This window comes from Nanorana parkeri, unplaced genomic scaffold, assembly GCF_000935625.1.
Source record: "Nanorana parkeri isolate BGI_ZX_2015 unplaced genomic scaffold, ASM93562v1 scaffold698, whole genome shotgun sequence".
Taxonomy (NCBI): domain Eukaryota; kingdom Metazoa; phylum Chordata; class Amphibia; order Anura; family Dicroglossidae; genus Nanorana; species Nanorana parkeri.
The window spans coordinates 219687-229623 of record NW_017306966.1 but is presented as its reverse complement, the minus strand read 5'-3'; positions in this window follow the sequence as shown (position 1 = coordinate 229623).

Here is a 9937-nt window from a genome sequence, read left to right as displayed (position 1 = left end):
CAAACCCTGCAAAGCCCCCCGGGGGCCAGTCGGGGGGGGGACATTTAGGGTGGGGGGGGGGGGCGCCGAGTTTTGACTTGCCTAGGGCAGCCCCAAACCAGAATACACCACTGCATATGATACATTAGGATACAGCTCCAGGTTATCATCTCTACTTTTACAGGCAAAAAACAGCAAAAAATGCAATCTTGTTGCTAGGCAGCCTGGCTTCCTAACCAATCAGGAAGGCGGCACCATGTCATGGCCCGCCTCCCAGCTTCCTGATTGGTCAGGAAGCCAGGCTGCCTAGCAAGAAATTGAGCCGGCTTCCTAGCCAATCAGGAAGCCAGGAGGAGGGTCATGACGTGCCGCCAGGCTTCCTGATTGGCTATGAAGCCGACTTCACCTATTGCTAGGGTTGCCACCCGTCCAGGTTTCACCCGGACAGTACGGGTTTGGAATCATGTGCCCAGGTGTGAGCCCGCCTCCCACCCGGCCATATAATTCAAACCAGACAATTCCGCATACTTGCATTTTGCAGCATACTTTCGGACGCCGTGCGGTGCTGTCTCCTGTCCCTCGACTCTCATTCCCTCCCCCTGTTTCTCTCCTCCGCGGCTGTAGAAGGAGGAAGTGACATCAGGGCGAGAGGGAGCTGAGCGGGACGAATCTTTCTCTGGCAGCCAGCCAGCATGGTTGTGGAGAGCAGCGCTTTCGTCAGGCAGATGGGTTTGGGATTGCCCTTCTCATCTCAACGACCTGTCATCTCACCTTTGAATAAAAACAGGTATTTATTAAATTTTTATCAAATATAATATCAATTGGATAGGGGGGGAGATCAGTATTGCACATTTAACAGGTAAGCTGTGACATCTTTTGTGGGGGCATCTTTTATGTGCAATAGTTCACATCAAGGATACAGGCAGGGGAAAAATTATAGGGGACACAATAGGAAATGAAGGTTGGGGACACAGATGTAATGTGTTATATTTTAATACCCACACACAAAACAAATAAAAGTTATGTCTGGTGTTCTACTTAAGGGCTTGTTTCCACCAGTTTGCACGTCTACCGCAATGTCCCGTGCCCGGAACGCAAGGGATCACCTATATAAAGTCTCCCTGGGCTCTGGGGCGGGACGGGGGCATGGCAGTGCCATTCAAGTCAATGGCACTGCAGACATGCCCCCCGCCCACAGTACGATCGGCCGCACAGTTACGTGCGGTAATAAAATACCTTGCGTTCCAATGCGGTGGGATCGCAAAAAAATCGTGCATGCACTATTTTTTGCAATTCCACCACACTGAAACGCAGGGCATTTTATTACTGCACATTCCTGTGCGGCCGATCGTACTGTGGGTGGGGGAGTGTCTGCAGTGCCATTGACTTGAATGCAAGGAAACAATATATATTTGATCCCTTGTGTTCCAGGCATGGGTCATTTCGGTAGACGTGTGTGCTAGTGGAAACAGTTAATACATTCAAGTTAGTAAAATAAAAAAATTGCTGGGGGATAGGGATTTTTGGCCGCAGAGACATGCAAAGTCTCCAGGGTTGCCACCCGTCCAGGATTCACCTGGACAGTCCGGTGTTCTACCAACGTTTGTGACTACGTTAGAATGTGTGACCGGTCACGTGGTCACACATTTTAACGTAATTTCGCCCAATTTTACAGCGGTGGAATGTGTGACTGGTCATGTGGTCACACAGTTTTTCGGCGGTGGAATATCAAGCATTAGGTCAAGCATTACAACGCATTGTGAGCTCTTCCAGGGCAGATCGGCATCACAGACGGTATGTGCAGGAGAACCGATCTGCCCCGGGACAGCTGATCGGTCCTTAAATGTCACTTTGTTGAATGTGAGACCTATTGCCGGTTACAGATTTCATCGTCAAAAAAACTGGGTGGGATTACGTTAAAATGTGTGACCACGTGACCTGTCACACATTCCAACCGTGTCACAAATTTTGATAGAACATCGGGTTTTGGAATCCTGTGCTGGGGTGTCACATTATTCACACCGGACTTTTGGCTCCCTGCTGGTGTCGGCACTGTCACTTGTCGAGTCCCTACCTCTGTTTTTCTCCTCCGCGCCTGGGACTGGGTGGGAGGAAGTGACATCAGGGAGGTCCTCCGAAATCATCCTCCGTCTCCACCATGCGCTGTCGTCTGGGACAAAATAGCCGGCACCGCCCCAGTCTCACTCTCCAGTCTCCTCTACTAACAGGTAACCGTATATATATTATACTGTATTAAATATAATTTGAAAAGAAATATAGTATAGAACATAAAACATGCCCCCATAAAAAATGCCACAAGTAACCTGTGACATCTTTTGTGGGAGCATCTTTTATGTGCATATCTGAACTCCAAAACAGATGACACCAGCACCAAGATTCCATGTTACTGCAAATCCATCTGCTCAGAAATAGCATTACATAAAAGTACCACAACTTTTATATGGACATAATAGAATGTAATTTCCGAGCATGATGAAGGGGACCCTGCGCGGCCCCAAAAGCGCTGGTCATTTGAATGACAACCATCAATAAAATGGATTTGCACTAACATGGGATCTTGGTGCTGGTGAGCTGGTGACATCTGTATTGTTGTTCTGTTGTGAGCAGCGCCATCCGCAGTGATTACGAGCACCCGTTAATTTTGGGATATCTGGTAAGTAGTGCGGCAAGGTATATGGGTACTGCTTTGTACACTTGCATCTTGTGGAGGCATCATTTATGTACAGAATGCATATCTGGGGACCTGTGGCACACTGGCAAGTTGTGATTAACTCCAATGCAAATTATTTACAAAATATATGCATAGTGTATACTGTACAAAAAAATTGCCACGAGGCGCTACAGTGTTCGTGTTTGGCTTGAAGAAAAGGTGGCAACCCTACTTGTTGCTAGGCAGCCTGGCTTTCTAACCAATCAGAAAGCCGGATGGCACCTCAGGACCCGCCGCCGGGCTTCCTGATTGGTCATCAATCCACAAACATGTGTGCTCACCCTCCAATCACAGAGTGATTGATGGAGGGGCTGATGAACATCACAGTTTCCTCTACATCAATCACAGAGTGCATTGAAAAGAGTGCAAGATATTTTCTGAATAGAGGAGCCGGAGTACCAGAACTCTCAGCAATGATCGTTTGGCTCTGACTGCACTGTACGGGGTGAGCCTAAATCAGAGTTGTACATATCGCTGCAGCCTAGACACATGGCACCCACTTCATTAGTGTGTGTTTATTTTTACAGTGCACAAGTCACAAATAATTTTTGGCTAGAGTTCAGTTTTAAATATTTATGCGCATTTAAAAACCCCTTTAGTCTTCCCTGCCAAATCATTAGCTGGTAGAATATCAGTTGAGCAGAAAAGTTAATCCTGTTGCATGATAAATACGTTGGCACATGTATACAATCATTGCATGGGTTAATTTTTGTTTATGCCATCAGTGGTGTCAAAAATATCAGTGAAAAGAGCCTACACGTTTGTATAAATCGGTTTAAAATGGGAAGTTAGAACAGGTCTGCCAGCTAGATATTTAGATGTGTAGCCAGCTGCCAAAATACATAATTTAGCATGATTTCAAGACAAAAGTAAACTTTGTATGGGTGAGATTCACCTTCACCTCAATTTTTACGTATATACTGTACCTGTAAATGTAAGTAATTGCACTTTTATGAAAACTAAGTTGGAATTTAAGGATCATCTGCCCTTTTATATATGAGGAATAAATCAGTTACCATGCTCCAATAAAGAGGAAGAAGAAGAATGGGAGATCGGATCAGCTATTTCCTATGCATTGAAGTTGTTGTATAAGCATACAACTCTCCCAGGATTGTACTTCAGATAAGTAAGGCAGACGTCTTATAAAAAACGATGTTTTGTTAGAGAGGTTATGGGGGGCGATACTGAGGCTTGTATCAAAAAAAGACACAAGAACAAAACAATGCAGCTGGTTTTATAACAACGGCATACACAAAGCAAAGATATAAAAAAAAGTAATGTACCAACATAATTAAGTCAGAAGAGATGTCCCCAGCCACCTCTCAGTAAACTGCTGGGCCAACCAAACCTTCCCCATGAACTTATCCTCTAAATAGCTAGATCATACCATTAAATTGAGTTAAATGGCCATAGCAGCCTTTTTTTTAAACCAATTTAAGAATACAAAATGCAATACTTTAAATAACATAAAACAGATAAAGGTTGTAGGTCTTTGAAAGAACTAATAATATAGCAGAATTCATCTCTGCAGAAACTCTAAGTATATATTAGGCCCCCAACCACAACACGGTGCCTTGGGGATGACCTCCAGACTAACTGCAGATTCATCCAAATTCCCAGTGCACTACTATTTTCCATTCCATGAACTGAGGAATCCAAACCAAAGACTTATACCCAAACATTACACAACGTAACCTATTTTGCTGCCCCATACAGAATTTATTTCCAGTTAAATGTATTATGTCAATATTAATAGCTTAAAGTGACATTAAACCCACAGGTTTTTTAACATAAACCAATACTGTAATGTGTGCCTTAATGTAATCCATGGTTGTTTCCCTTCTCTTTGCTGCTCTTCCTTTTAAATCCTCATGTCTTCTCATGCTTGGGGAGAACTTCCCTTTTCAGCTCAGGGCCTCTTCCTGTAGTGCTGGCTCAGGTTACAAGCCTATAGAAACTAATACACAGACACTGTGTATCCATTCCTGAGACAAGGCAGTCTGCTGCAAAACAGAAGTTCTGCAGAGCATGAGAACAGATACAGATTTAAAAGGAAGAGCAGCAACGAGAAGGGAAACAACCATGGATTACAGTAAGGCACACATTACAGTATTGTTTTATGTTAAAAAATCTGAGGGTTTAATGTCACTTTAATAGTGGAGCATGTGGCTGAAAGTCAAAACATATAGCATGCAGATATGATCGTAATATTCAGCAGTTATTTAAAGTGGAAGTGAAGGCAAACTTGTGTTTCATCTCGAGCAATTTTTACTGCTAATCAATGTGCCTTACACTTTAGATTATTGTTTTGCAGCCAGGCTTCTTGACCGCTGCTAAAATCACAAGGGGTTCATCCATAGGAGTAGCACTTTATTGCTAACAGGATGGAACAAACGGCTAACTGTGGATTAGTCAAGTAGGCTACACAAATATCATGTAATATCATTAAAAAAAAGAAATGCTGCAATCATACGCAATTAATTGCTACAAGATATTACTCCATGCTACAAGTGTAGCTTATTAGGGATGAGGTTTTTTTTACATTTTAGTCAAATGCAAGTCTAGTAAAATTGGAGTCAAAAGTGAAGGCTAACTTAAAAAGCATTTTAAGGGTGTATGTAGCTTTAAATGGCTCCTGAGGGCTAGGGAACTTAAATTCAAAGTTCTTAGGCATGTTCTTTTGCACAATTGAGGTTATCTGGAACATGACATTAGACATTGAGGAAAGAGGAAGCCTAACCATAACACAAAAGGTAAGCTTGTTCAACAAAGTCTTGTCATCACTATGTCAGCACTGAAATGGTAATCATATTTCATTATTATTATTATTATTATCATGTATTTTACTTTTTCAAACAAATTTCAACAAAGTATAGAAAAATTGAAGGCTATTTTTAAAATTTTGACAAAAACAACATTAGGTCATTTCAAACTTAAATCAATTTGGCAAAATAACTCAACTTATCCCTGTAGCTTATTTAATAGCGAGCAGTTTGTTCCAACCATTTAACAATCATATTGCTATTCCCAGTGATTAATTGTTACAATTTTAGTCACTGGACTCAGCAAATAAAAATCTCCTGTGTAGCTCTAGCAAGTGGTTAAAGTAGAACTCCAAGGTTTTCAAACGTTAAAGTGACACTAAACTCAGGAGTTAAGTCTTTAAAATCCATTCAAGTACCCTAACTATTAACAAAAATGCAACATATTATTATTATTATGGTCCTTGTGTGTGTTGTAAAGTAGCAATCGCTCCAAACTCACTCCCATGATGGAGTACCATCTCAATACAAATTACTAAACAAAACATGAGATTGTTCTCCATCATGGGAGTGAACTTGGCAAAGTGGCTACTTTAAAACACGCACAGGAACCATGGGGAACAAATGTAGCTACCCTCTAGAAGGGAGGACAGTGTCAGCACCCATTCAGTGATGAATTGAGGATCTACAGATGAGTAATGTACAAATAAGATACGAAATAAAATTGTATTAATGTTTAGGGTACTTGAATGCATTTTTAAGATTTAACTTCTCAGTATAGTGTCACTTTACCCCTTGCAGTGGGGCTACTGAATTGTTCAATTTTGTACGGGGATAAAAAAGATATACTCACTCAATCCTCGGACCTTTGGCAGTGAGCACTCACCTCTCTTCCCCTCCTCTCCGGCTGTTGTATTCCCCTTGGTCTCTTCACATCTAATAGAACTATTAGACATGATGGCATCACAGGTCCTTAGACTGTCCAAAGCTTGGGGGAGAAGAGTCCCTGGGGGCCAGTCTAGCAGCCAGGCAGGATTGAGGATCAGGTAAGTATACTTTCTTTACTTGCAAACCTAGACCAGACCAAGCAGTTAAAGGGTAATTCCACTTCTCCATGTGAATTTGGGAAACTACCCCCTCCAATCTTGCCCCCTCCCACCCCCCTTGCCATACTTGCCTTTGGGCGAATGCTTCTTCCCCTCCGCTGGTGCCGGTGTACTATTCGTACCTCATACTACCAGAGCAAAAGTCAACCCCCTGCGTGGTAGCCCCACTGCAAGGGTTGACTTTTGAAAATCCTAGAGTTCCTCTTTTAAATCTCTTAGTAATAAGATATGAAAATCACCCATGTAGCTTATCCCTAAGAGAGGATAAATGTATGACTAAAAACCCCATATATACTACCAGTGTGTCTAGATAATAACACATCCGATTTTATTACTAGGCTTACAACAAACCCTCTAAGGATTCAGCTCAGGAAACAGATACACATTCTGGCAGTAAGGAATTGCAGGAGGAAGGAAGACACCAGGAATTGTTTGATACGTATTGTCCACGATCACACAACAATGACAGGATTAACCTAAAGGAGCCTTGGAATTCAGGGGAGGGAGTTATGAAGTGTCCATAGTACTCAACTATGTCAATGTGTCAACAGAACAGCACAACAGAAACAACTCAATTTCTGGGTACATGCTTCTGATCATGAACTAGACTGCTTGGCAGTTTGCCAGCCACCAGTGTATATACTGTAGTTATGACGTTGCATTGTTAGAGTTCTTGTCTGGCAGCATATTTGATGGATTAGCTCAATAGGCCAAACTAAAATATGTTTTTATAATCTACTAAAATACCACTGGGTCCATGTGAAAGAATGGTACACACATTGACATTCTCATTGCCCAGAGCACACACATTCCTATATTCACCACTTCTGTAAATAGGAGAATAGAAGTATGTGTCCCTTTGTTCTTTGCATCAGCCAATCTGTTGGTTTCTGGTAGATTTATTTTCAAATCTAGCTATTTGATTTCAGGGCCGCCCTCTAGATCAAAAGGGATGTACATTTTCTCAGGGTCCATCAAGATATCAGATCGAACAGTATGTATATCATGGGTGACATGAGCTTCCATATTCCAGTTTAGACATGTGTGATTCATTTTGTTTCAAATTTCTGTAAATTCAGACATTCAGATGCATCTGAATTTCCGAATGACAGAAATAACTAATCCGAACATATCTGAATGTTTGATAATGAAATTTGGATACATAAATACATACATATTCGGAACAACACAAAGAAGCGGGAGAGCTATGTGTCATTTATAGCTCTCCGGCTTCTCTGCTCTTATGTCAACAAAGTAACAGAATATTGTTACAAAATGTAAAGAAAGAATGAAGCTGAGAGTTGTGTCTTATTCTGTAACAGCTTCTGCTTCTTTGCTGACATCCTGATCCCGAATGTAAACAAAGAATTTGACAGAATACACAAATGTGTTAAACAGTCCACAGAAATAATAACATGGGAAAAAACAGCATGGGGTTCCTCCGATAATTCATACCAGACCCTTTATGCCTTTTAAGAATCTTAAGGGGGACCCGGACCCCGATGCCAAAAATGTGGGGTCCCCCCTAAAATCCCATACTAGACCCTTAATCTGGGCAGCAGCCTGGCTGGACAGAAAAGGTGGGGACGAGCAAGTATCCCCCCCCCCCTACACCATACCAGGCTACATGCCCTTGTATGCCCTGAATGGGCCACATGTGCCCTGAATGGGGAACAACTACCTCTTACTCATTCACAAGGGACCCCCTTTTATGAAAGGGGGTAACCAGATGCAGATGAGCCCTCCTGCCCACAGACCCCCATAACTACCGGGCCAGGGTTGCGGGGAAGGGTTGCGTCCTCATCGGCATGGGGACAAGGTCCTTTTCCAGGGGTCCCTGCCCGGATTAAGGGTCTGCTATGGGATTTTAGGGGAAACCATGTGTTGTCTTTTTTTTTTTACATCAGGGGTTCCCCCTGACATATCTACCAGACTTAAAGGGTCTGGTATGAATTGGCAGGGGAACCACATGCTTTTTTTTTTTTCTATTGTTCATATGAACTGTCAAAATTTTTAAAAAAACATTTAATGTAACTTTTCTGCAATTAATTTCCGTTCATAATTATCATTTTTTTAATAAATTCTTTATTTATTTCAAGTTAACAGATTATTTGTGATATATAAAAAAACGGAAACTGTGCCTGTGTGGACTCGCAGGTCCGGGCATATAAGGAATACGTACATTAAAACATCAGCAAGAAAGTAGCATACATGGTACAGAGAAACGTGTAAAATCCCTATTGGCGTCATTGGAACGCATCTGAAGGGAGGACACCCTCTCACGGAAACCCAGGGGTATAGTAGTACGTCAGGACCGTTTCCCAGTTAGTATGTGTTACAAGATAAACTAAAAAGCGGGTTCATTATAGGGGGATATGACTGTAATCCTGGGGAAAATTGAGTCTCTGCCGCCCCGCCTTTGAGGAAAGGCCAGCGATAGCGGCATGGAGTAGGGGTCGGGTCCCTCCGAACATAATAGCCTTCCCCAGCCTAAGTGTGAGGGGTGCAGTCATGGGGTGTTGCTGGTGTTACCATGTTTACGGGAGAGGAAAGGAGGAGGGTGGTATAAACAGGGGGTGGAAAACACAAGACAAGACAAGAGAGGGGGAAGGGGTAAGGGGGCTGAAATGTAAAGGGATGGGTTGATCGCTGCTTGTCATCGCCATAAGTTAGGAATCCATAATCGTGCGCTATTCCGAGGAAGAGGTGTATTCTATCCAGTAATACCAGGAGGCTGAGAATCTGGAGGACGTGCCTCGGATGGAACTGGTCAGGTCCTCCATGAGTCTGATGTTGTTTATTTTGGAGAACCAAAGCTTGACCGAGGGCGGGGTTGCCTGTTTCCAGAGTAATGGGATGCAAGCTCGCGCAGCGTTCAGTAAGTGGATAAGAACCGATCTAGAGTAACTCTTAGGTGAGAATTGGTTATGATGGAGAAGGAAGAAGGCTGGATCCATTGGGACGGCGTGGTCTGTGAATTTTTGGGCAATCTCTCGGACCTGGGTCCAAAAAGGGCTCACAAGGGGGCATGACCAAAAGATGTGGAGCATGTCTGCGGGGGATGAGCCGCATCGCCAGCATGTGTCTGGTATATCGTGGAGCATCTGATGGAGTTTATGGGGGGTTCTGTACCAGCGCGTGAGGATTTTGTAGCCCAGCTCCTGATATTTGTTGCAGATGGATGACTTCAGGGAGTATCGCAACAATCTGTCGCTTTCAATCTGTGAGAAGTGGGTCTCCATTTCCCGCTCCCATTGGTCTATAAAGTACAGTCGGGGGTCTAGGTCGATGTTGAGAGCTATCTGGTAACAAAGAGATAATGTTTTCGCTATTGGTCGTGTCTGCACAAGTTTGTTCGA